Here is a 22,510-nt window from a genome sequence, read left to right as displayed (position 1 = left end):
TCTCTTGTGATTTTTTCCGTATTACGCGAAGGACTGGTCTTCACCTGGTCAGGCGTCTACAACACCCAAGTTCAGATAATCGAATAATACTAGGGGCTGCGCCTACAATTCCATTGTCAAACTCCTATGGCTAAGTGAGAGCGATAAAGCCACATAGTCTGATTGCCTGGTTCACTTCACTAACACCTCCTTCAAGGACCAAGCCGTTGGGTCAAGTGTGTTCAGGTGCTACACCGAACACCCCCGTACTACCTACGTGGGGGCTGAAGCCGACTACTGGCCAACTCTCAGATATCGTAAACGGCCGCACAGGAGGAATTTTTTGAGGTAAAAAAAGAAACATATTATACATAAGCCTTGTTTCATAATACAAAGTTCGGGCAGCATGGATACATTCATTCAAAAATAATGTCCTTCGAACATTCGCCCTCTACAATGCGGGATCCTTCCAGGACTTCATCAAAATACCGCTCCGACGTGCGGTGCTCTTTGCCTGCGGGTGGTCCCTCGGTTGCAAGCTTGACGGCATTCATCTTTGCCCACTGCACCTTGACACGGGCGAAGGCCATTCAGGCACCTTCAATACAGACCAACCGCTTTACGGCATCAAGCCGGGGGCAAGCATTGACTAGCCGCTTCACGAGCCCGAAGTAGCTGCTGGGTATGGGTTCGGCGGGCCAGAGATGGATTATAAAATCCCTCATAGCTAATCCGGCCACCCTATGCAGTTCGGTCAACTGTTTCAGCTGATCACTGAGGGGCACTGGATGCTCTAGCGCAAGGTACTGTGACCAGAACAACTTCTCCGTCGAGCTCCCCTCTTTGGCCCGAAAGAACTCCGCAGCATTAGCAATACTCTGGGGCAGATCCGCAAACGCTCCCGGAGAACTCCAAACCTGGGTCAGTAAGATGTACCTTCTCCTCACAAATTTGCTCTGCATATTAAAGGCCTTTCCCGCTGTGATCTGCTTTGCCTCTTGGATCTCCCGGTAGGCACCTTGGGCTTCAACTCGGGCCTCCTGCGTGGGCCTTAGCAAGTTCGGAATCTTGATCCGAAATCTTGCGCTCCAAGGACTCACATTTGCTTTATGGCATCCTTGAGCTCTTGCTGGACTTCCTCCACCCTTGGTTCATGTTTTTGGCGGGTGGCTCGTTCCTCCTCCGCTTCCTTCTTGGCTTTGGCCAGCGCGTTCTTGAGGGCCTCGACCTCAGACGCGTCAACTGTGAGCATAGTCATAAAACTCATTCAGATAACAAATCAGAGCTCATATCATTTCAGATATATTTCGGTCTCACATACATTGCTTTTCCTCCAATTTCCGCTTTAGTTCGGACACTTCGGCGGCATGGGAGGTTGCCGCTAACATCGAAGCATGTTTATCCAAATAGACATGTATGTTATCTCCTGCGAAGAATTATTCGATCCTCTATTCGACCTTTCTTTGCGAACGCCGAGCAGAGACTCAGGGGCTACTATCTATACACAGACATTCCTTTTACATATGCAAATAGCTAAAAAATATTACATCACATACCTCAAAGCCTGTTAGAAGGCTAGTATAGGCATCGTTCATTCCGTTTTAGCGGACCGAACCTTTTTAACCACCGTACCCATAAGGATACGATGTTCCTCCACAATGGAAGCGCTCTGAAGCGCTTCCCCCAGAGTGTCCGGCGCCTCCAGATTGACAGAGGTCGCCGGTGGAGTTGACGCGCCCCCTTCTTTCAAAGGAGGCTGCTCACCTGATTCCGGAGCTGTGCGGGTCTCCGGAATGACATTCGGTTGGGGCCGAATTGGGCATGGCCCCCGTCGCCAGTCTCCATGGGGGTCGGTTCCCCCATGTTTTCGGCAGCAGAGGTATTACCCTCTAGCGCCACCTTGACGGCTTCCCGCACCGCTCCATGACCCGGAAGGGTCCTTCGAGACAACACTTCGGTGTTGTCCGTAGCAGTGGGAGGGGAGGCCGACGGAGGCGACTCGCTCTCCATCATGTTCGGACCCAGCAAATTCCCAGAAGACGATGATCGTTGGGGGAGATCGCGAGCTGGACTGCAGCACGCAATTCAATGTGTTAGAATTGCAAGGCGTAAAACCAGATATATGTATAGTGTCCTTGAATACTTACGATCCGGCCAGGGGCACCACTCGGGGATGTCGTCGGCGTCCGATTCAGAATCATCCGTAAGGGAGATTCTCCCCTTCTTGGACGCCTCCGCCTCTAGATCCACGGAAGCCGCCCTTTTCTTGTTTCCCTCCTTAAGGGGAGAATTGCTCTCTTCCTCCTCCTCTTCATCTTCTTCATGAGAGGAGAGAGTTTTGGTATCTTCGGACACTACACGACGGCGGAGGCCACCTTTGGCCTCCTTGCCCTTCTTCTTGGCCTTCTTTTCCGGCGCCTGATACGGCGCCGGAACCAGCATCCTCGTTAATAGAGGTATGGCTGGGTCTTCGAGTAGCAGAGCCAGACATTGGATCCGCTCCGTCTTCTTCGTCCAGCCCTGTGGGAAGAATGGAAAGCTTAGTGTACTCCTTGGATCTATAAATTAAGGTTACCAGAAAACTTACGGGAGTGGCCGAATGAGTGCAGTCGAGGCCGAGGTCTTCGGTCGTTTTCGGCCACGACTTCTGGGCCTTGAAAAGCAGCTTCCATATGTCTTTGTGCATTGTGCCGAAGAACCACTGCAGGGTCCGGGGACTTGCCGGATCGAACTCCCACATATACAGAGTCCGGCGTTGGCAGGGGAGAATCCGGCAGAAAAGCATCACCTGGATCACGCTGGCAAGACTGGTGTTCTTGTCTATCATACTCTTGACGCGCTTCTGCAGTGTCATCACCTCATCGAATGACTCCCAATCCAGGCCCTTGTTGAGCCATGACGTAAGCCGCATTGGAGGCTCGGACTTGAACTCGGGAGTGGCGGCCCATTTGGCGCCACGGGGCTCCGTGATATAAAACCACTCCTGTTGCCATCCCTTCACTGTCTCCACGAAGGTACCCTTGGGCCAGGTGACGTTGGGAAGCTTGCACACCATGGCGCCGCCGCACTCCGCGTGTTGACCATCAACCACTTTCGGCTTCACATTGAAGACCTTGAGCCATAGGCCAAGGTGGGGGGGGGATGCGGAGGAATGCCTCACACACGACGAAGAATGCCGAAATGTTGAGGAAGGAATTCGGAGCTAGATTATGGAAATCTAGCCCGTAGTAAAACATGAGACCGTGGACGAAAGGATGGAGGGGAAACCCTAGTCCACGAAGGAAATGGAGGATGAACACTACTCTCTGTAACATCCCAAAATTCCAAATTTTGGAATGTTATATTAAATAGATAGATCTGATTGATTGTTTGATTGATTGACTGAAAGTGAGTGAAATTCGAAATCTTTTTGAAAGTTAAATGAGAGGGAATAAAAGGACTTTCCCAAACTTTCATTTCGCATTTTATGATCTACGTGAATTCAAATTCTTTTCACCACAAAACCCTGGAGAGAAGATGACATGACTTCTTCCATTTATTTAAATGAAAAGGGGTGTTGAAAATATTTGAATTTCATTTGAAAATATTTCAAATTCTGAAACTTTAAGCAACTCAATGATTTTCACGAGAGAAGATAATATGACTTCTTCAAAAATATATGAAATATGAGTTGGAAGTTTTAAAATAATTAAATTCAAAGTCCTTTTGAAATATTTTCAATTTGGAGTTATTTGGATTTTATTCAAATTATTTTTCTCCAAAATAAAAATATATGGAAAATAGGGTAACATGATTCCCTACATCAGAAAATTGGAGAGAAATAAATTTGAATTAATTTTGGTATTTTTAAAATGATTTTTATTGGATTTTACTAGAGCAGTAGCACTCTTTGCTTTATTTGAATTTGTGTGGATTTTATTTGAATCTAGAAAAATGTTCAGCTTGTAGGAAATCTTTTTCTGAAAATTTTGATATATTATATGCCTATAGTATTTTTATTTATTTAAGGTTTTCTTTATTTTCTTTGCGCTGTTTAAAAAAACTTTCCCCGCCGTCGACTGGGCCCGCCCAAGGCCCGACCGCAGCCGAGCAGCGCCGCCCCTCTCCTTCCCGAGCGGGAGTCCCGCTCGGGCACGCCGTCGTGCCGCCATGGGAGGCCGTGCCGCCTCCGGCCTCCTCCTCTCCCCTTCTCCAAGCCTCGCGCAGCCCCCCTCATAAAGCCGCGCCCCGGCTCCCTCTCTCTCTCTCCTTCGCATCGCGCCGCCCGCAATCGCCGGAGTTCGAGAACTCCGACAAGATCCGCCGCCGCCCCGTCGCCGCCACCGCACCCACCGCTCCACGCCGCCTCCTCCCGTGCCTTTCGCCGCCTTCCCCGACGACCGGAGCCGCCTCCCCGCGCGTAGCCGACGCTGTCGCCGCCGTTTTCTCCGTCGCCGGCGACTCCATCCGCCGCGGTAACCGCCGCCCTCCCCACGCCGTTGGTCTGGATCCAACGATCCAGATATTCCTGTTTTTTTCGTTTTGTTTTTATTTAGAGAACGTTCGCTGGTTAGAGTTAGAAAGCGAGCGTTCGCTCAGTAGGTTTTTCTTTTTTATTTTTATTTTCTGTCCAGGGACCTAATTGCAATTTGTTTTTCTTACAGAATAGCCCCTGGTTTTCAAACGTTCACATCTTTTTACTCATTTGTCCAAATCCAACGAAACCAACGCTCACTTCTTTGTTATGATCCTCTCTATCCAGTAAAACAACTTAAACATGTTTTTGAAAGTTTTAAAATTTGAATTCAAATAGATTTGTATTCAAACTTCGTTTGATCATAACTTGAGTTTTATAGCTCCGATTTAGTTGATTCTTTTTGCAAATCGAAGCTCTTGACCTAAACTTTCTGATAAGGCCAAATTCACATAATTTTGGTACTGTTAGAAATTGTTTTATGTTGCAAGAGTTATCTGCTTGGTTTTGATGTTTTCCGAACTGTCTTCTTCGTTCTTCCCGATCTTTTGAGTGATTGCTTATGTGTGGTTACTATTGCTTGCTCACGATAGACTGAATGGAGTGTGACGAGTAGAACTATCAAGAGTGATGAGTGTGAATCATCTTCATCAACATTTCAGGCAAGTTCACACTTTGATCATATCCCTTTCATACCCAGTTTTTATGCATTAGTATCACCCTCAAACATTGCATGAGTAGGACTGATAACATGTGGGTATTGGGAAGTAGTTGTTGAGGTAGGAACCTATTGGCCTGCATTCAAACCTTGGGAGTTACTTCTACGTTTGCTTATATTGCCATGCTATGCTCGTAGACGTGGATTGGGTTTGAGTGACTACATGATAGTTGTGAGATTGTTAATTAATGGTTAACTTAAGGTGGCTACTTAAATTCACATCTGGGTGGATTGAGGCACGTGGGGAACCCAGTGATTGCCTATATTTTTTGGAAATCCCGGGGTACCGTGTGATTCTCCTATGGACCGCCACCCAGGCTCAAAGGAATCATGAGATTTTTCATACTAGAAACTTCCGTGTGCAGCCACATGCAATTATGGGCTCTAGCATAGTTGATTAAGTCGTGTGAACTCTTACAGTGGTAGACTAGCAGATGTAGGGGAAAGTAGGTGTAACTGTCTACCCATCGTAAGGTGCTAACGCGTCTGAAAGACTGTGTCTCGGTCATCCGTTTCTCAAACACCATCTAGTGCGAGAAATCCAACGGAGGAGATCGAGTCTTGTGGGGAAAAGTGCACAAACCTATGCAGAGTGTAAAAACTAATCATGGTTAGCCGTGTCCCCGGTTATGGACAATCTTGAGTATCTGGTTCTTGGATTATCCTGTTGATCTCATCACGTTACTTAAATAATTTGTAGGGTTGTTAATGATTACTTTTAATTGGGATTGAGAGGGGGTTTACCTTCTCAATATTTTCAACCAACTTTGTAGTTAAATAAATTATATTCCTTTTGCAGTAGGGAAAATTGGCTTTTCGCAAAAACATTATAACCATAGAGCTTTCCACCAGCCATATATGCATGTAGTGATAGTTATTATTCATCATTATCCTATGGTGTGAATTTGCCAGTACATTCAATGTATTGACCCTTTGTGGCTGCAACGTCTCATGTTGCAGGATCTTACGACGAGTAAGTGATACGCTTGGGTTACGATTTTCTACACTCAACTTTGCAGTTGGTGTTGATGGGAATCCACAACCTTGTTACTTCCGCTTTATGGATTGAGGTAATAGTATTTACGTTAATTTATATATGTGATTTACCTCTGTTATAAATCCTCGAGTACAGTGTGTGTCAGCATACCGATCCAGGGATGACACTTAAGCATAGAGACTTGACCGTCTGAGGTCGGGTCGCTACAAGATGGTATCAGAGCACATGTTGACTGTAGGACGTGACCCTAGAAACTGGCAAGCACATAGGAAGGATTTTCTCAAAAACTTTCTTTTTCAAAAAGATCTTTTACCTCTCTTCTCTTCTGAGCTTATTCAAATAATCCCTTTTAGTGAGACCATATCCCTTTTCCCTTTTGACCACACGAAGATTCAGCTGATGGGGCCACTCCAAGAAGTACAAGATATCGGACAACCACGACCACTATAGAATGAAGGAGATTTTTACCGTGCATCTGAATAAAGGAAACTACAACAGTTGAAGACTCCGAAGACTAGGAGAATTTGAAGGCCCTAAAGATTTCCCAGATTTTTATGACCTAGGAAGGCTACCCTTATGGAACTTGGCAGATTAAGGAAGTTGTCAATACCCGAGATTAGGGTGTATCGGAGAAAGACCTGAACATGGAGAGTTAAAAAAATTCAAAGTTCTGTCAAGGAAAACCCTAAGGCAGGAGATATCCACTATGGAGAGATAGCTCATGGAAATGACAAGGACAGAAACACGGCTATCCATGATGTTATCGCCCGCTTATGCTATTGTCACCGTGCCGAGTTAAGCATGCGTATGCATGGAAGGATTGGATGGTAGAAGGCTGATGGAGCACCTATCAGCAAGATGAAGTTTTAACCTTAGCCGGTGTATCACTAGGATCTGGAGTGTTACATCAAGAAGTTAAGATGGACCTACAAGAAGCAGTATTTTATAAGGAAGCGTTTCGTGAAGAACTCAGGACCCAGAAGTTGAAAGTAGCCAAGCTAGAGGAGCAAAACCTCGAGATACCGGAGATACGTCCACTGAAGGACAGTAGGACTATGGTTCATGCCAAGGATGTTGAAATCTAGAAGTTTGGAACGCAATTATTAAAGGACGCCACGAGAGACTTCGCTTCAACAGAGAGGATCTGGCAAAAGGACTTGTGAAAGACAAGCATGATCGGAAGAAGCCATCGGAGACATGAACAAGACTTGAAGAGTTTGACGATGTTGAAGATTTATTGACCTTTAGAAGACCAAACCCGGTTATATACCTACGTTAGATGCGACGTTTGTGAGCTGTCATTTGTTTGATGTTTTTCGGACAACCACAAATAAAAATCTGTCTTTTCAAAACTATTGGTTGTGTTGTGTGTATCACTCTCTATCTCTCTTATCTCACCTCAAACCCATGGACCCAATAGAGGATGAATGGAGATGAACTCACAGTTCCGGGACCGATAAGTCAATTGGAGACGGACCGATGGCTTCAGAACATGGAGGATCACATGGAGAATAACCCTATAGCCGGAAAGGATATGACCCAGCATGCTCTTGAGTGCTTTGAAAGAGGTGCCACTACCTAGTAGAGGATGTACCAAACCATCAATGGATGGCAAGGAGTAACCACTTGGAAGGAATTTAAGTGGACTTTGTTAAAGTCTTGGCTTGTGTCCCAGAAATTGAGGCCTTATGGAAAGGATATGAAGAAACCTTGTGCATACAAGCTTTGTGGAGAAATAGGACACAACCATAAATAAAACAAGGACAATACCCTCATAATCGGAGGATTACCAAAGGAGTTAGCCGAGGATCTCAGGGAACTTCGGTTGGAGATTGTTCCCAAAGGTTTTGTTGCAGCAAGGGAAGTTCAGTCTACATTGTTGGAAAGCTCCGTGAAGCTCAGAAGGATGACACAGAGATTGCTGAGGTAAAAGAGAGGATGAGCAAAGGAAAGGCCAAAGGTTTTTGTAAGGATGAGCACGACACCTTATGGTTCGAGGACCGTGTATATGTGCCCAATAATGCAAAGATCAAGAAGTTAATACATCAGGAGGCTCATGACTCACCATACTCGATTCGCCCTAGAAACACCAAGATGTATTTGGATTTGAAGGAGCGTTTCTGGTGGACTGGTATGAAGAAGGATATTGCGGAGTATGTAGTCATAGGTGATGTATGCCAGAGAGTAAAGGCAGAGCATCAGAAGCCAGCAGGATTACTACCGCCTATGCCAATACCCGAATGGAAGTGGGATAAGCTTGGCATGGATTTCATTACCGGATTTCCCAGAACCCGATCGGGATATGATTCTATCTGGGTAGTAGTTGATTCTCTTGACCAAAGTGGCTCACGTTATCCCAGTGAAAACCACCGATACAAGTGCGAAGTTGGCCAAGATATATTTGACCAGGATCGTATGTCTGCATGGAGTTCCGAGGACCATCGTATCAGATAGAGGAACATAGTTTACCTCAAATGTAACGCCCCGGATCCGATGCGCCCGGTGTCTGCCAGTTATTCGTCGTTGTTGCCTTGTCATTTGCTTGCGTGTTCGTCTCATGCATCCGAGCATTTTCCCCGTTGTCCGTTTTGCAATCCGGCACTCCTTCCTCTCCGGCGCACCCCTCTTGTTTCTTTTCGTGAGCGGGTGTTGAACGTTCTCGGAATGGACCGAGTCTTGCCAAGTGGCCTTGTTATACCACCGGTAGACCACCTGTCAAGTTTCGTCCCATTCGGAGTCCGTTTGATGCCCCAACCGGATAACTATAGCGGCAGTATAGCCGGTCTATCGTCGGACGTTTTCGGGTCTCCGAAGACTGTCGCCGGGCTGCCCTTCTCTTCTTCCCCATTCTTTTCAGCCCGAGGCCTTCTACACAAATCACCTGCAGCCCACCTAGTTCCCCCCTCTGTCCGGAGCCGTCGGATAGAGATGCCCGAAAACCCCTCCAAAACCCTCAAACCCTAGTCCCTACCCTTTATATAGCAGCCCCCTTGCCATTTTTAGCCTTCTCCTCCCTCCTCCTTGAAACCCGCACCCCCCCAATCATCAGCCGCCGCCTCCTCCTTGTTTTCCGGTGCCGACCAGCCTCCCTCTGCCACTTGACGCTGCCCTAGTGGTCAGCCGCCACCGCGCCGTCGCCCTCCACCTCTCCCTGAGTGCCACGTCGCCCCCTGCCCCGTTCCCTCCACCGCAGGCCCGCCAGGACCCAGATCGGGCCCTGGGAAGCCCGCCCGAGCCCGTGCGCGCCGCCGTCTGCCCGATCCCGCAGGCACGCACACGCCTGGCTCGGGAGCTCCTCTGCCCGAGCTCCCCTCGCCGCGAACCCGCCGCCGGCGACCCGCGCCTCGCCGCCGACGACCACCCAGGCCCCTGCCGTCGGGTCTCCAGGTCGCCCTGCCCCGCCCCGACTCTCTCTCTTCTCCATTGCTCTCCCTCTCTCTCACGTCTCTCTCTCCCTTTGTACCAGGATTCGCCGCCGCCGCCCTGGGAAGCTTCGCCGACCCTCGCCCCCACCGGATCCGGCAAGAATCCGGCCGGATCCGCTCATTTTCGCTGCGCCGGCCCCTCCTGGCCTCCCTGCCGACCGGCGCCGGTGCCGCCTTGCCATGGACGCCTCCCTCCTGCTCAAGCGGGAGGAGGAGGACGAGCGCCCGCTCGGGCCTGCCTCAATCCCGTGGGCCCCGCCCGTGTCTGGCCCAGCCCAGGCCTCCCGTCCGGCCTGCCTGGCCTCCTCTTCACCTGGGCCGAAGCCCACGTGGTGAGATGCCCTATTCCCCGCCCAGGCGTCTTTTAGCTATCTAACGCTCAGTTTCCAGATCTGTTATTTCGACCAAGTCTTTTAATTCCAGCATCATATAGTCATTTTGTGAGGGTCATATCTCTATGTCCATGGTCCCGTGGCATGCATATAATATATCGTAATGTTCATTGAGAGATTCTCTACATTTCATTCCATTGTCCCATGTTTGTTTGAGCTCATCGTGATGCCCTAATCGTCGTTGCAAGACTGCTATGTGATGTTTACTGCTTCCTGTTAACAGAACTTAGTGTTTTATTATTTTTGTTGCATTTAATCTGTGCATCTTATGAGTATGAGCTCTACATGTGTTTTGGTCTATGTCATGCCATCTTTACAGTTGTGCTTTCCTTGTATTTTTGTAATCTCTGTGGTGACTAGCACAAGCATGCAAAGTAGCCTCCGTGATGTTGCTGATTTCTGTGACTTAAGTCATTTCTGCTAACTCAGAGTCTGTTATATTTTGTTGCCTTGTAAACCTGCTACTACAAGTCATTCTATGCATAATATGGAGATGTTCACTAAGGATGTTTTGTATATATTGTTGTAATTGATCCATCCCTGCCCCTGTTTGCAATTATGGAGTGCCATAGCATGTCTTAATCTTACTCTACTTTTGCTATAAAATGTTCCTGGCAGATTGTTTACGTGTTATTCAATTTTGCCAAGCTTGTTGTAGTTGGTCCATACATGCTATGTATTTGATCTTGCCATGGATAGCTTCATAAACATTCCATTTTGCTGTAGGTATGCTTGTTTTGTCATGCATTGCTTTGTGGTGAGTGCATCAAGATCACCAAGATGCCTTCATATTATAGTTTCTGCCATGCTCTGTTTTCTGCTGTCTGAAACCTGATAACGAAACTTGCTATGTTTACATGGTTGCCATCATATCTTCTGGTCCTTTTTGGCTTATGGTCAGCAAGGTACTTTTGTTCTATGCCATTAGTACATTCATGCCATGCCTTTGGTTGCCATGATATTTTCCTGTAGCATGTTGCTTGATAGCTCTAAACATTGCAACGTGATGTTATTTCTGTCATGTCCAGTAATTGCTGCCAAGTCTGTGAACCTGTTATTATTTGCAATCTTGCCATGTCCTTTTGAGTTTGTTCTAGTGATTTCTGGAGATAGCTCAGTGTTCATGTTTTGTTGTGCTTTACCTGTACACCATGCCAATGCCTTTTGTTTTCATGTTGAGTTGCTGTAGCATACTGTTTTGATGCTTTCTAGGTGCCTAGTTGCTGTTTTGGACAGATTGTTGCTATATATTGTTTGGAGTGTATGTGTTGTACCGTTGCTCCGTTTTGAGCATGCCCTAGTGGTCAGCCGCCACCGCGCCATCGCCCTCCACCTCTCCCTGCGTGCCACGTCGCCCCCTGCCCCGTTCCCTCCACCGCAGGCCCGCCAGGACCCAGATCGGGCCCCGGGAAGCCCGCCCGAGCCCGTGCGCGCCGCCGTCCGCCCGATCCTGCAGGCACGCACACGCCTGGCTCGGGAGCTCCTCTGCCCGAGCTCCCCTCGCCACGACCCCGCCGCGGGCGACCCGCGGCTCGCCGCCGACGACCACCCAGGCCCCTGCCGTCGGGTCTCCAGGTCGCCCTGCCCCGCCCCGACTCTCTTTCTTCTCCATTGCTCTCCCTCTCTCTCACGTCTCTCTCCCTTTGTACCAGGATCCGCCGCCGCCGCCCTGGGAAGCTTCGCCGACCCTCGCCCCCACCGGATCCGGCAAGAATCCGGCCGGATCCGCTCATTTTCGCTGCGCCGGCCCCTCCTGGCCTCCCTGCCGACCGGCGCCGGTGCCGCCTTGCCATGGCCGCCTCCCTCCTGCTCAAGCGGGAGGAGGAGGACGAGCGCCCGCTCGGGCCTGCGTCAGCCCCGTGGGCCCCGCCCGTGTCTGGCCCAGCCCAGGCCTCCCGTCCGGCCTGCTTGGCCTCCTCTTCACCTGGGCCGAAGCCCACGTGGTGAGATGCCCTATTCCTCGCCCAGGCGTCTTTTAGCTATCTAACGCTCAGTTTCCAGATCTGTTATTTCGACCAGGTCTTTTAATTCCAGCATCATATAGTCATTTTGTGAGGGTCATATCTCTGTGTCCATGGTCCCGTGGCATGCATATAATATATCGTAATGTTCATTGAGAGATTCTCTACATTTCATTCCATTGTCCCATGTTTGTTTGAGCTCATCGTGATGCCCTAATCGTCGTTGCAAGACTGCTATGTGATGTTTACTGCTTCCTGTTAACAGAACTTAGTGTTTTGTTATTTTTGTTGCATTTAATCTGTGCATCTTCTGAGTATGAGCTCTACATGTGTTTTGGTCTATGTCATGCCATCTTTACAGTTGTGCTTTCCTTGTATTTTTGTAATCTCTGTGGTGACTAGCACAAGCATGCAAAGTAGCCTCTGTGATGTTGCTGATTTCTGTGACTTAGTCATTTCTGCCAAGTCCGAGTCTGTTATATTTTGTTGCCTTGTAAACTTGCTGCTACAAGTCATTCTATGCATAATATGGAGATGTTCACTAAGGATGTTTTGTATATATTGTTGTAATTGATCCATCCCTGCCCCTGTTTGCAATTATGGAGTGCCATAGCATGTCTTAATCTTGCTCTACTTTTGCTATAAAATGTTCCTGGCAGACTGTTTACGTGTTATTCAATTTTGCCAAGCTTGTTGTAGTTGGTCCATACATGATATGTATTTGATATTGCCATGGATAGCTTCATAAACATGCCATCTTGCTGTAGGTATTCTTGTTTTGTCATGCATTGCTTTGTGGTGAGTGCATCAAGCTCACCAAGATGCCTTCATATTATAGTTTCTGCCATGCTCTGTTTTCTGCTGTCTGAAACCTGATAACGAAACTTGCTATGTTTACATGGTTGCCATCATATCTTCTGGTCCTTTTTGGCTTATGGTCAGCAAGGTACTTTTGTTCTATGCCATTAGTACATTCATGCCATGCCTTTGGTTGCCATGATATTTTCCTGTAGCATGTTGCTTGATAGCTCTAAACATTGCAACGTGATGTTATTTCTGTCATGTCCAGTAATTGCTGCCAAGTCTGTGAACCTGTTATTATTTGCAATCTTGCCATGTCCTTTTGAGTTTGTTCTAGTGATTTCTGGAGATAGCTCAGTGTTCATGTTTTGTTGTGCTTCATCTGTACATCATGCCCATGCCTTTTGGTTTCATGTTGAGTTGCTGTAGCATATTGTTTTGATGCTTTCTAGGTGCCTAGTTGCTGTTTTGGACAGATTGTTGCTATATATTGTTTGGAGTGTATGTGTTGTACCGTTGCTCCGTTTTGAGCATGCCCTTTATGAAACTTGCTTAGCTTTGCATGTAGTCTCATATTATCATGTTGCATCCTTGTTTTGAGGTGTTTGCTTGATGTTTGTATGCATTTTGCATCAATGTCATGTTTAACTTGTTTTGCTCATATCTTCTAGGCCGTAGCTCCGAATCTAATGAACTTTATATGTAACTTGACTAGAATTTCGTGTAGATCATCATGGTGCTCTTTAACTTGCTGTTTAACAACTTGAATATAAGGTTTATTCAGTTCTGGACCAATTTCGATATTTGCATATGAGGACTTACCGGATTTGTTATATGTTGTTTCCGGCCTCATTTCAACTTGCTTTGATGTGTTGTTCTAGTATGCATCATCTTTTGACATGAGTAGCTTCATATAGACTTGTCATGCATCATACTTGGTTGAGCATCATGCCTTGTTCATTGTGTAGTGTGTTTACCTTGTTGTGTGCTTCTTCTCGATAGTTCCCGTGTCGTTGCGATCGTGAGGATTCGTTCGTCTTCGTGGCTTCATCTTCTTCATGGATTCGTTCTTCTTCCTAGCGGGATTTCAGGCAAGATGACCGTCACCTTGGATCTCATTACTATCATTGCTATGCTAGCTGCTTCGTTCTTTCACTATGCTGCGCTACCTATCACTTGCTCTTCAAGCCTCCCAAATTGCCATGAACCTCTAACCTTTTGCTACCCTTCCTAGCAAACCGTTGTTTGGCTATGTTACCGCTTTGCTCAGCCCCTCTTATAGCGTGCTAGCTGCAGGTGAAGATGAATATTGCTCCATGTTGGATTATGTTTATGTTGGGATATCACAATATTTCTTATATTATTAATGCATCTATATACTTGGTAAAGGGTGGAAGGCTCGGCCTTATGCCTGGTGTTTTGTTCCACTCTTGCCGCCCTAGTTTTCGTCATACCGGTGTTATGTTCCTTGATTTTGCGTCCCTCATACGGTTGGGTGATTTATGGGACCCCCTTGACAGTTCGCTTTGAATAAAACTCTTCCAGCAAGGACCAACCTTGGTTTTACATTTGCCTCACCTAGCCTTTTTCCCTTGGGAGTCGCGCTCTCGAGGGTCATCTTTATTTACCCCCCCGGGCCAGTGCTCCTTCGAGTGTTGGTCCAACCTGTCAGTCGCCGGTGGCCACCAGGGGCAACTCTGGTCTGGCCTACCGGAAGCTTGGACAATCCGGTGTGCCCTGAGAACGAGATATGTGCAGCTCCTATCGGGATTGTCGGCACATCGGGCGGCTTTGCTGGTCTTGTTTTACCATTGTCGAAATGTCTTGTAACCGGCATTCCGAGACTGATCGGGTCTTCCCGGGAGAAGGAATATCCTTCGTTGGCCGTGAGAGCTTATAATAGGCTAAGTTGGGACACCCCTGCAGGGTATTATCTTTCGAAAGCCGTGCCCGCGGTTATGTGCCAGATGGGAATTTGTTAATATCCGGTTGTAGAGAACTTGACACTGGACCTTTATTAAAATACATCAACCGCGTGTGTAGCCGTGATGGTCTCTTCTCGGCGGAGTCTGGGAAGTGAACACGGTTTCTTGGTTATGTCTGACGTAAGTAGGAGTTCAGGATCACTTCTTGATCATTGTTAGTTTCACGACTGTTCCTTTGCTTCTCTTCTCGCTCTCATTTGCGTAAGTTAGCCACCATACATTGCTTAGACGTTGCTGCAACCTCACCACCTTATCCATTCCTTTTCCATTAAGCTTTGCTAGTCTTGATACCCATGGTAATGGGATTGCTGAGTCCTCATGGCTCACAGATTACTACAACACCAGTTGGAGGTACAGGTTATGCGATGATCATGATGTGAGAGTGATGTTTACTTGTTTTGGAGTTCTTCTTATGCTTCTTCTTCGATCAGGGGATAGGTTCCAGGTCGGCAGCCTGGGCTAGCAGGGTGGATGTCGTTGGAGTTTCTGTTTGTGTTTCATCCGTAGTCGGATGTTGATCTTATGTATTATGTATTGTTGTATTCTTGCGGCATGTGTATGCCTTGTATGTATCCCCATATATTATGTAATGTTGATGTAATGATATCCACCTTGCAAAAGCGTTTCAATATGCGGGTCTATCCTTGGTGGGACCTTCGAGTTCCTTTAGGATAGGGCCGCATATTGGGCGTGACAAGTTGGTATCAGAGCCTCGACCGACCCTAGGAGCCCCCTTGTTTGATCGTGTAGTTTGGCCGTTGTTGAGTCTAGAAGAAAACTGTTTTTCTGAGTCTAGTTATATCGGAGAGTAGGAATTCTTTTTACTCCTCTGCCCCTTCGTCGCTCTGGTGAGAAATCTTGACGTAGGTATTTTGAACTATTCCTCTTCCCCTTCAAATTTTTTTAGGATCTCGCGGTTAGTTTTCGTTCGTTGTCCATCCTCTTTTCAATCCGGCGCATCTCTCTTCGAGTGTTTTCGATCCTCGTCATCTTTTGCTAGATTAGTCCTCATCTCTTTTGAACCGATGTCGTTTTCCCTGTCCGAAGTTGTCCTTGTTTTTCCTACCCGCCCTCCCTTCTTCTTCTCGGAACCGGAGTCTGTAATCGAGTATCCATTCTACTCGTGCGAAATCTTTGCATTCTCTCCTCAATTATTTCAACCGGTGCTTTTCTCTTCAAAGTTATTCGTAGATTTCCCCTTCCAAGTTGCCGTTGCTTTTCCTGCCCTCCCACCCCTTTTATTCCCGGAGTCTGAGTCTCTTTCGAGCAGCAATTTCATTCGTGCGGAGCCTCTTCAGTCCTTCCTCAATTATTTCAATCGGTGAATTTTCGTCTCGTTTGACATTCTTCATCTCTTTTCTTCTCTAGTGGATTCAATCCCAATTTTTTCGGTAGTGATTATATTCTTTCCTCGGCCCAAATGTTTCCCGTTGCTCGTTCCCCTCTCGTCTTTTAATCGTTCCGGAGTGATGAAGACAGCTCAGGAGATTCGTCTGTGTTCGAATTAATTCGAGGTTGTCACCTCATTCTAATATTTCAATTGTTCTGGTGCATCATCTATCTCTTCAACAATCCTTTTTCAACAGTGTTTCTTTCTAGTGGGCCCTAACCCACAGGTCTTTTCCCAGGATCTTACCTGACTCGTCTAATTTCCCGGAGCTATTCTCAAATCCTTTTCGAAGTTTGACGTAAGGATGAATTTCATCAGTCAGACGCTTTTCCAATTTAAAATTATTTTCATTGTTGGTTCAACCTCTTCGCTTTTCATTCTCCCGGAGTATCTCAACAATTTTGGGTGTTCTTTCTCGTCGTCATTCTCAACATCTGAGAACCGAAGTAGAGTTTTCCTCTAAATCTTTTCCGTTCTCTCGAAGATTCGTGGTTCTACTTCATGTTATCCTCTCAAATTATTTCGTTTGCCAGAAATTCTTTTCTTATCCATCCGGAGTATTTCAGGAGTTGCTTTCTCTCTCGATCATCGGAAGGCCATCTGTTCAGAATATTTCTTCGTTCTAAGTTTTCAAATCCGTTCTCCGATTTTTCTATATTCATGCCTTTTCGTTCGTCTCCATATCCTTCCGGTGCTTCGTTCAAGTATGCTTTAATCAGCTCGCGATCTTCTCTTTCAATTGCATCTTGATTCCCTCATGTATATTCGTGCTTTTCCTATTTTTTCCCGGTGAGTCATTCTCCTTCGTCATTCTCGTCGCTCATCTCTTCTTTTCGGAGATTGTTCATCTTATCACATTCTCGGTTCAAAGTGTTTTCATCTTTTCTTTCCGGAGTTCTAAGCTTCTCGCCGATTTCGTCGCGTACCCCCATCCAAATCATCGCAAGGATTTAATCTTATCCCTTTCATCCTTCAATTTTATCTCGGCATTCTTTTTGTTACCAAAATTCTTCACGGTGGGCTCGTCATGATTTAATTCATTCCTCAAGTGTTCATCAAGATTCTTATCGAAGGAGCTCAAGTACCTTTCCTTCTTGCTTTTCGAAGTGCAATTAAATTCTCCGTATTCGTTTGAAGTGGAGTTTTGCATTTCTTCGTTCTTCTCAGCTATCCAATCATTTCCGTTTGTGGCTGGTTATCACCCTATGATCTGGAGATGTTATCCATAAGTCCACAACAAGCTTATTCTTTTCGTTGTTGATTTTTCTCAACAACTCTGTTCAACCCTTTCTTCTAAGGTTGCTTTCTATTTCGTTCATTCAATCTTATCAAGCTCGTGTTCTATTCCTCCATGTTTCAGCCGGAGTACTGCCTAAATCCTTTCAGTCTATTCGCTTCTTATATCGTTCTAACCGGAGTGGTTGCTTAGTCTATTCGATTCCGTGAGCTTTTAATTCTCGTCGTTCTCGTCGTTCCTCTCTTCTTCTCGAGTGCTCTCGATTCTTTGTTTTTTCTCTTGCGTTCTTATTTCACCTCATTCCTTTTTCCTTCCGTCTCGGTCCTAAGATCTCGGGACGAGATCTCTTGTTAGTGGAGGAGTGTTGTAACGCCCCGGATCCGATGCGCCAGGTGTCTGCCAGTTATTCGTCGTTGTTGCCTTGTCATTTGCTTGCGTGTTCGTCTCATGCATCCGAGCATTTTCCCCGTTGTCCGTTTTGCAATCCGGCACTCCTACCTCCTCCGGCGCACCCCTGTTGTTTCTTTTCGTGAGCGGGTGTTGAACGTTCTCGGAATGGACCGATTCTTGCCAAGTGGCCTTGTTATACCACCGGTAGACCACCTGTCAAGTTTCGTCCCATTCGGAGTCCGTTTGATGCCTCAACCGGATAACTATAGCGGCAGTATAGCCGGTCTATCGTCGGACGTTTTCGGGTCTCCGAAGACTGTCGCCGGGCTGCCCTTCTCTTCTTCCCCTTTCTTTTCAGCCCGAGGCCTTCTACACAAACGACCTGCAGCCCACCTAGTTCCCCCCTCTGTCCAGAGCCGTCGGATAGAGATGCCCGAAAACCCATCCAAAACCCTCAAACCCTAGTCCCTACCCTTTATATAGCAGCCCCCTTGCCATTTTTGGCCTTCTCCTCCCTCCTCCTCGAAACCCGCACCCCCCAATCATCAGCCGCCGCCACCTCCTTGTTTTCCGGCGCCGACCAGCCTTCCTCTGCCACTTGGCACTGCCCTAGTGGTCAGCCGCCACCGCGCCATCGCCCTCCACCTCTCCCTGCGTGCCACGTCGCCCCCTGCCCCGTTCCCTCCACCGCAGGCCCGCCAGGACCCAGATCGGGCCCCGGGAAGCCCGCCTGAGCCCGTGCGCGCCACCGTCCGCCCGATCCTGCAGGCACGCACACGCCTGGCTCGGGAGCTCCTCTGCCCGAGCTCCCCTCGCCACGACCCCGCCGCCGGCGACCCGCGGCTCGCCGCCGACGACCACCCAGGCCCCTGCCGTCGGGTCTCCAGGTCGCCCTGCCCCGCCCCGACTCTCTTTCTTCTCCATTGCTCTCCCTCTCTCTCACGTCTCTCTCTCCCTTTGTACCAGGATCCGCCGCCGCCGCCCTGGGAAGCTTCGCCGACCCTCGCCCCCACCGGATCCGGCAAGAATCCGGCCGGATCCGCTCATTTTCGCTGCGCCGGCCCCTCCTGGCCTCCCTGCCGACCGGCGCCGGTGCCGCCTTGCCATGGCCGCCTCCCTCCTGCTCAAGCGGGAGGAGGAGGACGAGCGCCCGCTCGGGCCTGCGTCAGCCCCGTGGGCCCCGCCCGTGTCTGGCCCAGCCCAGGCCTCCCGTCCGACCTGCTTGGCCTCCTCTTCACCTGGGCCGAAGCCCACGTGGTGAGATGCCCTATTCCTCGCCCAGGCGTCTTTTAGCTATCTAACGCTCAGTTTCCAGATCTGTTATTTCGACCAGGTCTTTTAATTCCAGCATCATATAGTCATTTTGTGAGGGTCATATCTCTGTGTCCATGGTCCCGTGGCATGCATATAATATATCGTAATGTTCATTGAGAGATTCTCTACATTTCATTCCATTGTCCCATGTTTGTTTGAGCTCATCGTGATGCCCTAATCGTCGTTGCAAGACTGCTATGTGATGTTTACTGCTTCCTGTTAACAGAACTTAGTGTTTTGTTATTTTTGTTGCATTTAATCTGTGCATCTTCTGAGTATGAGCTCTACATGTGTTTTGGTCTATGTCATGCCATCTTTACAGTTGTGCTTTCCTTGTATTTTTGTAATCTCTGTGGTGACTAGCACAAGCATGCAAAGTAGCCTCTGTGATGTTGCTGATTTCTGTGACTTAGTCATTTCTGCCAAGTCCGAGTCGGTTATATTTTGTTGCCTTGTAAACTTGCTGCTACAAGTCATTCTATGCATAATATGGAGATGTTCACTAAGGATGTTTTGTATATATTGTTGTAATTGATCCATCCCTGCCCCTGTTTGCAATTATGGAGTGCCATAGCATGTCTTAATCTTGCTCTACTTTTGCTATAAAATGTTCCTGGCAGACTGTTTACGTGTTATTCAATTTTGCCAAGCTTGTTGTAGTTGGTCCATACATGATATGTATTTGATATTGCCATGGATAGCTTCATAAACATGCCACCTTGCTGTAGGTATTCTTGTTTTGTCATGCATTGCTTTGTGGTGAGTGCATCAAGCTCACCAAGATGCCTTCATATTATAGTTTCTGCCATGCTCTGTTTTCTGCTGTCTGAAACCTGATAACGAAACTTGCTATGTTTACATGGTTGCCATCATATCTTCTGGTCCTTTTTGGCTTATGGTCAGCAAGGTACTTTTGTTCTATGCCATTAGTACATTCATGCCATGCCTTTGGTTGCCATGATATTTTCCTGTAGCATGTTGCTTGATAGCTCTAAACATTGCAACGTGATGTTATTTCTGTCATGTCCAGTAATTGCTGCCAAGTCTGTGAACCTGTTATTATTTGCAATCTTGCCATGTCCTTTTGAGTTTGTTCTAGTGATTTCTGGAGATAGCTCAGTGTTCATGTTTTGTTGTGCTTCATCTGTACATCATGCCCATGCCTTTTGGTTTCATGTTGAGTTGCTGTAGCATATTGTTTTGATGCTTTCTAGGTGCCTAGTTGCTGTTTTGGACAGATTGTTGCTATATATTGTTTGGAGTGTATGTGTTGTACCGTTGCTCCGTTTTGAGCATGCCCTTTATGAAACTTGCTTAGCTTTGCATGTAGTCTCATATTATCATGTTGCATCCTTGTTTTGAGGTGTTTGCTTGATGTTTGTATGCATTTTGCATCAATGTCATGTTTAACTTGTTTTGCTCATATCTTCTAGGCCGTAGCTCCGAATCTAATGAACTTTATATGTAACTTGACTAGAATTTCGTGTAGATCATCATGGTGCTCTTTAAATTGCTGTTTAACAACTTGAATATAAGGTTTATTCAGTTCTGGACCAATTTCGATATTTGCATATGAGGACTTACCGGATTTGTTATATGTTGTTTCCGGCCTCATTTCAACTTGCTTTGATGTGTTGTTCTAGTATGCATCATCTTTTGACATGAGTAGCTTCATATAGACTTGTCATGCATCATACTTGGTTGAGCATCATGCCTTGTTCATTGTGTAGTGTGTTTACCTTGTTGTGTGCTTCTTCTCGATAGTTCCCGTGTCGTTGCGATCGTGAGGATTCGTTCGTCTTTGTGGCTTCATCTTCTTCATGGATTCGTTCTTCTTCCTAGCGGGATTTCAGGCAAGATGACCGTCACCTTGGATCTCATTACTATCATTGCTATGCTAGCTGCTTCGTTCTTTCACTATGCTGCGCTACCTATCACTTGCTCTTCAAGCCTCCCAAATTGCCATGAACCTCTAACCTTTTGCTACCCTTCCTAGCAAACCGTTGTTTGGCTATGTTACCGCTTTGCTCAGCCCCTCTTATAGCGTGCTAGCTGCAGGTGAAGATGAATATTGCTCCATGTTGGATTATGTTTATGTTGGGATATCACAATATTTCTTATATTATTAATGCATCTATATACTTGGTAAAGGGTGGAAGGCTCGGCCTTATGCCTGGTGTTTTGTTCCACTCTTGCCGCCCTAGTTTTCGTCATACCGGTGTTATGTTCCTTGATTTTGCGTCCCTCATACGGTTGGGTGATTTATGGGACCCCCTTGACAGTTCGCTTTGAATAAAACTCTTCCAGCAAGGACCAACCTTGGTTTTACATTTGCCTCACCTAGCCTTTTTCCCTTGGGAGTCGCGCTCTCGAGGGTCATCTTTATTTACCCCCCCGGGCTAGTGCTCCTTCGAGTGTTGGTCCAACCTGTCAGTCGCCGGTGGCCACCAGGGGCAACTCTGGTCTGGCCTACCGGAAGCTTGGACAATCCGGTGTGCCCTGAGAACGAGATATGTGCAGCTCCTATCGGGATTGTCGGCACATCGGGCGGCTTTGCTGGTCTTGTTTTACCATTGTCGAAATGTCTTGTAACCGGCATTCCGAGACTGATCGGGTCTTCCCGGGAGAAGGAATATCCTTCGTTGGCCGTGAGAGCTTATAATGGGCTAAGTTGGGACACCCCTGCAGGGTATTATCTTTCGAAAGCCGTGCCCGCGGTTATGTGCCAGATGGGAATTTGTTAATATCCGGTTGTAGAGAACTTGACAATGGACCTTTATTAAAACGCATCAACCGCGTGTGTAGCCGTGATGGTCTCTTCTCGGCGGAGTCTGGGAAGTGAACATGGTTTCTGGGTTATGTCTGACGTAAGTAGGAGTTCAGGATCACTTCTTGATCATTGTTAGTTTCACGACCGTTCCTTTGCTTCTCTTCTCGCTCTCATTTGCGTAAGTTAGCCACCATACATTGCTTAGACGCTGCTGCAACCTCACCACCTTATCCATTCCTTTCCCATTAAGCTTTGCTAGTCTTGATACCCATGGTAATGGGATTGCTGAGTCCTCATGGCTCACAGATTACTACAACACTAGTTGCTGGTACAGGTTATGCGATGATCATGACGTGAGAGCGATATTTACTTGTTTTGGAGTTCTTCTTCTGCTTCTTCTTCGATCAGGGGATAGGTTCTAGGTCGGCAGCCTGGGCTAGCAGGGTGGATGTCGTTGGAGTTTCTGTTTGTGTTTCATCCGTAGTCGGATGTTGATCTTATGTATGATGTATTGTTGTATTCTTGCGGCATGTGTATGCCTTGTATGTATCCCCATATATTATGTAATGTTGATGTAATGATATCCACCTTGCAAAAGCGTTTCAATATGCGGGTCTATCCTTGGTGGGACCTTCGAGTTCCTTTATGATGGGGACGCATATTGGGCGTGACATCAAAGTTTTGGAATTAGCTGCACC

Source organism: Aegilops tauschii, chromosome 3, assembly GCF_002575655.3.
Source record: "Aegilops tauschii subsp. strangulata cultivar AL8/78 chromosome 3, Aet v6.0, whole genome shotgun sequence".
NCBI lineage: Eukaryota > Viridiplantae > Streptophyta > Magnoliopsida > Poales > Poaceae > Aegilops > Aegilops tauschii.
The sequence above is the reverse complement of the archived record's forward strand: the minus strand, read 5'-3'. Positions refer to the sequence as shown.